Source organism: Martes martes (genome assembly GCF_963455335.1).
Source record: "Martes martes genome assembly, chromosome: 3".
NCBI classification, from domain to species: domain Eukaryota; kingdom Metazoa; phylum Chordata; class Mammalia; order Carnivora; family Mustelidae; genus Martes; species Martes martes.
Genome location: NC_137890.1, coordinates 124,122,997 through 124,130,349, shown reverse-complemented (window position 1 = coordinate 124,130,349; position 7,353 = coordinate 124,122,997). Strand labels below are relative to the sequence as shown.

The window sequence follows — 7,353 nt, the reverse complement described above, 5'->3', positions numbered from 1 at the left end:
ATAAATAAATAAAGTCTTTTAAGAAAACAAAACTTTTTCATGTCAAGATCTGCCTCATCTTCCAATGTAGGATTTCCCAGCACTAGGCTTGTGGGGGTGGAAGCATGATCCACCTCCTTCCAAAAACTGGAGTGAGTCACTATCCGCTTTCTTTTCTCCACCCTCACATCCCAGCTTTTTTTTTTTTTTTTTTTAAGAGAGAGAATTCAGCCTAAGGGTTCCATTGGATTGGAATTGGAGAGAGGTATCTGTTCCAGGTCTTTTTGCTTCCAGACTGGAATTCACCTCATCTCTTAAAACAGAGCATTCTTAAGATAAACTCTTATCTAAAGGCTAATTTAAGGTAACTTAACCAATGTAACAAAGTAAAAAGAAATCTCAAAAACAAGTTTTTGAAACTATTAGCAATAAAAAGGGCCATTTAAAAAATAATAATGGCCCTTTCTGGCTCTCAGCCATCTTGGTGGCTGCTCTTGGTTGGGGCTGTCCTACGTGTAAGGCAGGAGGATGATGGCTGCAAAGAAGACGAAAAGTCACTGGAGCTGGTCAACTCCAGACTCCAAGACATTATTGAAAGTAGAAAGTACGTGCTGGGGCACGAGCAGACTCTGAAAATGGTCAGACATGGAAAAGTGAAACTGGTCATCCTCACCAGCAACTGCCCAGCCTTGAGGAAATCTGAAATAGAACACGGTGCCATGTTGACCAACACTGGTGTCCATCACATCATTATAGTGGCAATGATATTGAACTGGGCACAGCATGTGGGTAACATTACAGAGTATGTACCCTGCCTATCATTGATTCAGGTGATTCTGATATCACTAGAAGCAAGCCAGAACAGACTGGTGAAAAGCAAATCATGTAATTTTTCTTTAACAAAACTGGCCAGAGCTTGTGTTTTTTTTGTTTTTTGTTTTTTTGTTGTTGTTGTTTTTTTAAGTGAAATGAACTTGTGATGGATATTATTCTGGTGGTAAGATTAATGTGAATTCTGATGTCTGGGTAGATTCCCCATGTAAGCTACATTCCTTCCTATCTGAACTCTAGAAGGCTTTCACAGACCATCTTGGGGCGTGAAGAAAATCCAGCATGTGGGCATGCACACATACCTCACCACGCACACTCCTCTTTCTGTTTTCCTTGCTATTGCTACTACCATACCACCATCATCAAAGTCTAGCAATGCTTTCAAAATATGTAATGTGGTCATTATGGCTGATCAAGGCATTTTCTAGGTTAAAAAAGCAAAGGACATACAAAAATGAATTTTCAAAATCTGTAATGGTGTATATATTGTTTTAAATTTTACAGGGCACTTTCACATATCTCACTTGGTCTTATAATACTCCTACTAAATAGATGTTAAGACCCCCTTTCACAGATAACAAAACTAGGTGGATAGAGGCTTAAAAATTCTTCAAGGCAAAGTTTAAGGTTTTTCCATTTCAGGACGCTCCCCTTCCTGTAGGTTCTGTGCTCAGGGATTTCATCCTACTGAAATTGCTCTTCATCTGAGGAGGAAGCAACAAGATGAACTGCTAATTCTCTGGGGTCAGGGATTTTATGTTTCTTCTTACAAAGCCCTGACATTCTGCTTCCCATCAGGATCATGGACAGTTTGAGCAGGTTCCTGTACCAGACCTACCTGATGAATGAAGCAAATGATTCTGAATTTCCTTTCTCTAGGACTAAACTCATGGACACAGAAATACAGGCTAAGATCTTTCAGTAAAACTAATTCCTACTGTGGGTCATCTTACATTCAGCTAATTAGGAATTACTTTTTTTTAATGTGCATATTTTTTTTAAAGATTTTATTTATTTATTTAACAGACAGGGATCACAAGTAGGCAGAGAGGCTGGCGGGGTGGAGGCGGGGAAGTAGGCTCCCTGCTGAGCAGAGAGCCCGATGAGGGGCTTGATCCCAGGGCCCTGAGATCATGACCCAAGCCAAAGGCAGAGGCTTAACCCACGGAGCCACCCAGGTGCACCAGGAATTACTTTTGAGACAAATAAGCATAATTAGAACTTCGCAAAAACACTTCTGTAAAATCTTAAATGATTCCTATCAGAGAGCTTTGTTTTGCCTGAAGTGGACAGAAGCACTAACTTGCTTAAATTAATAATTGGGAGTAAAAAAGAGAGAAAATACCAGAAATTTCCCTTTAAAGTGGCCAGGTTTATGAGTTAAGATATCTAAGAAATGGAAAGAATTTAACACGGTTCATAATCAAGGAATGTGGCCAGACTGGGAACCAAAATTGTTCTGGGGTGATATGTTCATATTTTTCCATTAAAAAAAACCTTACATTTAGTGGTTGGGTACCAGATTTATTCCTAAAACCTACTGAAATTCATTGACTTTGAAATGGCACTTTCAATTTCCCAGAGATTCCATCCTCACCCTAATCCCTATGGAAACCTTGAGTGTAGCAGAGAACTGAGAAACTGAGACTTGAGATCCATTGGACCCTGAGGAGGACTGCGGGGGAAAGTGGACTCTCTGGGGTTCAGTAGCTCTCAAATGAGTGTTATGCTACCTCTGGGAGACGACCCAGAAGAAAGAACCATCAAGAACAACAAATAACTGTTCATGGCTAATGATTGAGAAACTTGGGTTTCTTCCTTTAACTAGAAATTAAATTCCATTTGTGTTTTCTATGGAAGGGACTCTTGTATTTCTTTTGCTCCCTATCTCAGTCAGTTGTCAGAATTTGCATTGAACATATAGCTGATGCCTAGAAATACTTGCTTCACGAACGGAATAGGGAGATTAAGATAACTGGCATGTCTTGATGTGCTGGGTCTTTGCAAAGATAAATTTGAACACAAGTGGAGATGATAGCACAGGATTTGTCTAAGATCTGAGACGTAGAGCAAGGGTGGGCAAATGAATTATTAATGAGTAGTTACACAAAAGAGTAAAGAGAATCCTTCCATAGCAAAAGCTTTACCACTAAGGAGCTAATAAGGGGTTTGGGCATATTACCTAACCTTAAAGCCCTCATCTATAAAATATGGATAAAAATAGGAACTATCATATTAGATTACTATGATGATTAAATAGGACAATGCATACAGAGTAATTAGAGGAGTGCCTGGCAAATAGGAATCAAAGAACCTAGAAGGGCTGTCAGGTGCATCTATGCAGATGGTTAGATCTCTGGGGCACCCAGAATCAACAGAAGCCTCTTAGACATAAAGGGACCATGGGATACCTACAACATAAACCAGGCTTGGACATCATATTGTGAACTAATTAAGGACCAGCTAAGATACCCGTCCCATTCCAGAAACCATGAACTGAGCCACCCTGGTGCCCCAGAGTGTTAACTATAGTTGTCATGTTGTACATTACATTCCTAGTACTTATTATCTTATAACTGTAAGTTTCTACTTTTTGACCACTTTCCACCAATTCCCCCTCCCTCACCCTAGTAACCACAAGTCTGATCACTTCCTATGAGGTCTTCTTGTTTTTCTTTTGTTTTTCTTTTTAATATTTTATTTATTTGACAGAGAGAAATCACAACTAGGCAGAGAGGCAGGCAGAGAGAGAGGAGGAAGCAGGCTCCCTGCGGAGCAGAGAGCCTGATGCAGGGCTCGATCCCAGGACCCTGGGATCATGACCTGAGCCGAAGGCAGAGGCTTTACCCCACTGAGCCACCCAGGTGCCCCCCCTTTTTTTCCTTTTTAAAGATTGCACAAATAAGTGAGATTATACAGTGTTTGTCTTTCTTTCTTTGACTTATTTCACTTAGCCTAAAGCCCTCTAGGTCCAACCATGTTGTCACAAAAGGTAGGATTTCTTGTGTGTGTGTATGTGTTTATGGCTTAATAATATCTCATTGCATTTCTAAACCACAACTTCTTTATCTATTCATCTGTTGATGAACACTTAGGTGGTTTCCATGTCCCCAAACCTTTTAGAACAATGACCTATACTTGACCATACTTTTATTTTTATTTTTATTTTTTAAATATTTTATTTATTTATTTGACAGACAGAGATCACAAGTAGGCAGAAAGGCAGGCAGAGAGAGAGGAGGAAGCAGGCTCAGTGCTGAGCAGAGAGCCCGATGCGGGGCTCGATCCCAGGACCCTGTGATCATGACCTGAGCTGAAGGCAGAGGCTTTAACCCACTGAGCCATCCAGGCACCCCTTTACCATACTTAAAAAAAAAAAATTATTTATTTGACAGAGAGCACATGAGCAGGGGAAGGGGCACAGGGAAAGGGAGAAGCAGACTTCCCACTGAGCAGGGAGACTGACACAGGGCTTGATTCCAGGACTCCTGGATCATGACCTGAGCTGAAGGCAGATGCTTAACCAACTGAGCCACCAGGCACCCCCTGACTACACTTTCTTAGATTGGGCAATAAAACTACATTGCTTTAAAAGTATACTAACATTCACATTTACTCACCAAGTTCAACCCTGGTCTTTTATTTGGAAGCAGATCAATTCTTACTGCAATTATTGAAAAAGAACACAGTGCTCTTGCAACAGTGATGACATTCCAAGAGGTGGGGTAAGAAAGGAGACATACAAAGCAACTGCCTGAGGTGGAGTGTTGACATTTGGGAAGGATGGAATGTGGAAAATCACTATCACAGATATTTGAAAAGAGGTTCAGAAAAATTCACCATTTGGAGCCACCTGTTTTACAGTGTAAAAACTCAGCAGCCTAACTGTCAGACATGGTCTCTAGGCATTCAGCATTCATTTTCACCACCTTGCATAGATAATCCATTCCCATTTTGCAGTATTATAGGAGCTGGAAGTCTCAAAACTTATATCGTTCTTTTCATCATACACAAAAATCAATACCAGATGAATTGTAAATCTAAATGTAAACGGTAAAACAAAGTTTTCACACAAAAAAATTGGAAAATACTTTGGGACCTCAGAGTCAGCAAAGATTTCTTAAATTGGGCACATACAAAATAACCGAGCCATAAAGCAAAGCCTCTGATAAGCTGAACTACATCAAAATCATAAATGTCTTTGGGACACCTGGGTGGTTCAGTCGTTAAGTGTCTGCCTTCAGCTTGGGTCATGGTCCCAGAGTCCTGGGATCGAGCCCCACATTGAGCCCTGCATTGGGCTCCCTGCTCAGCGGGAAGCCTGATTCTCCCTCTCCCACCCGCCCCCTGCTTCTGTTCCCTCTCTCACTGTCTCTCTCTCTCTCTGTCAAATAAATAAATAAATAAAATCTTTTTTAAAATTATCAATGTCTTCATCAAAAAACCCTATGAAAGGAATGGACAAATAAGACACAGAATGGCAAAAGGTATTCCCAATACATACACTCAACAAAGGACTCATAGAATAAAGAACTACAAAGAAGAAAAAGTCAGACAAGCCAATAAGAAATTGGGTGAAAAATAGGCAGTTCATAGAAGAGGATATCTCACTGGCCAATATACATATGAAAAGGTGCTCCACTTGTTAGACATCAGGAAAATAAAAACTAAAACCATAATACAATTTCAACACATCGTATCAGCCTTTCAACAGAATAGCTAAAATGTAAAAGTGGAAAATACAAGGTTCTGGTGAGGATGTGGCATGGCACATCCCTCACTTTGGAACACTGGTAGTATCTACTCAAGCTAAACATATGTATTCCCTATAACCCAGAAATCACACATTTATATATCTAACTGAAGGGCGTGCATATATTCACCAATGCTCCTGAAGCACTGTTTGTAATCACTCCCAAACAGAAACAACCCAAGTGTCCATGTGCAGTAAAATGTACAAATTACGTTATAGTTATCCTAAGGAATACTATACAGCAATGAAAATGAAGATGCTCTTGCTTAGCACAAAATGGATGAATCTTACAAATACAATATTGAGTGAGAAGAGCTGGTCACAAAAGAGGACATACTACCTCATTCTACTTTGTGGAATTGCTCTATGGTGTTAGAGGCCAAGACGGTAGGTAGCTTCTGGGAGGATAATGCCTAGAAAAGATCATGAGGGGGGCTTTCTGGTATACAAGTAATTTCTGCTTTCCAGTCTGGGTTATGGTTACATGGGAACACTCACTTTATAAAAATTCATCAAGCTGTACCTGATTGTGATTTGTGCATTTTTCTGTATATATACTTCTGTATATATACTGTATATATACTTTTCTGTATATTATACTTCAGTGAAAATTGACTTTAAAAAATCCCAACAACTATAATTCTTAGACTTTCCTGCTAATAGGATTCAGTATACAATTTGGATTTTGCCAGTCAGGTATAATGATGTGAGACTGGAAGGTAAAAGCAAGATGGAGGCTATTTCCCCCTGCCTATTAGTTTTCTCTGTTACTTTTTGATATGCCTGCTACATTAGATGTGATTTTCAACAGCCAGACTTTCTGTGCCTCTGCATTGCCACCAATTCCATTGGTGAGATGTGGCTGGGATGCAGCTATGGTCTCCATAGGTTCCTGATCTCTAGGTTGTTGCTGTGTGGTATGACTTGGAAGCCTAAGGGCCGCGCTCTAACCTCTGCTCTTCAAGCCCACCTAATTGTTTTGGAAACATCTAATTCCTTGTATTCAACACCAAGAGTGGTGTCTGCACTGAACTCCGGTTGACACATCAACTTATAACACAACTGATAGGCAGTGTGGTAGGGTCCAGGTTGGTTTTAAATGTCTTTGAAAAAGGAAGTTACCATTTGCAATCCTACCACCTAGGATCAGCATTATCATAAGATCTGCTTTAGAGCTAACCTAAATCTACTCTGATGTGCTGTAAAGCCATTTACTTCAGACGATATACAGCTTTCTGCTGCCATTCGAAGATGATTCTTAAGGCATTCTTTGTCTTCTCTTCACAGCTAAATAGTGCCAGTTCTTTGAACTTTTCTTTGCATGTTCTGCAACTCTACCTAGTTGTGGCTATTTGAAAACAGTATTTATATAAGGACTGCCTATTCTGGTAGGATTAGTTGTCCCTTTCTCTTTCTTTCTTTCTTTTTTTTTAAATTGAAGTATAATTTACATACATTAAATTAGTTTTAGACATATGATGTAATGATCTGATATTTGTCTATATTGTGAAATGGTCACCACAATAACTCTAGTTAACATCTATCACCATACATAGTTACAGAACTTTTTTCTTGTAATGAGAACTTCCAAGATTCACTCTCTTTGCAAATTTCAAATAAGAAAAACAATTTTTTAAATAAATATTTTATTTATTTATTTTTAGAGAGTGAGAGCACGAGTTGGTGGGAGGAGCACAGGGGGAGGGACAGGGAGTGGGAAAAAGTCTCAAGCAGACTCTGCACTGAGCATGGAACCTGACATGGGGGCTGGATTTCACAACCTGAGATCA

The 7,353-nt window shown here is 39.7% G+C and overlaps 1 pseudogene across 1 annotated transcript; it reads left to right on the top strand.

Annotated features, from left to right (window-relative positions):
- Window positions 1-507: 507 nt before the first annotated feature.
- LOC308340259 (large ribosomal subunit protein eL30-like) lies at window positions 508-868 on the top strand (annotated as a pseudogene). The gene has a single exon. The product of its transcript is annotated as a large ribosomal subunit protein eL30-like (transcript).
- The last annotated feature ends 6,485 nt before the right edge of the window (window positions 869-7,353 follow it).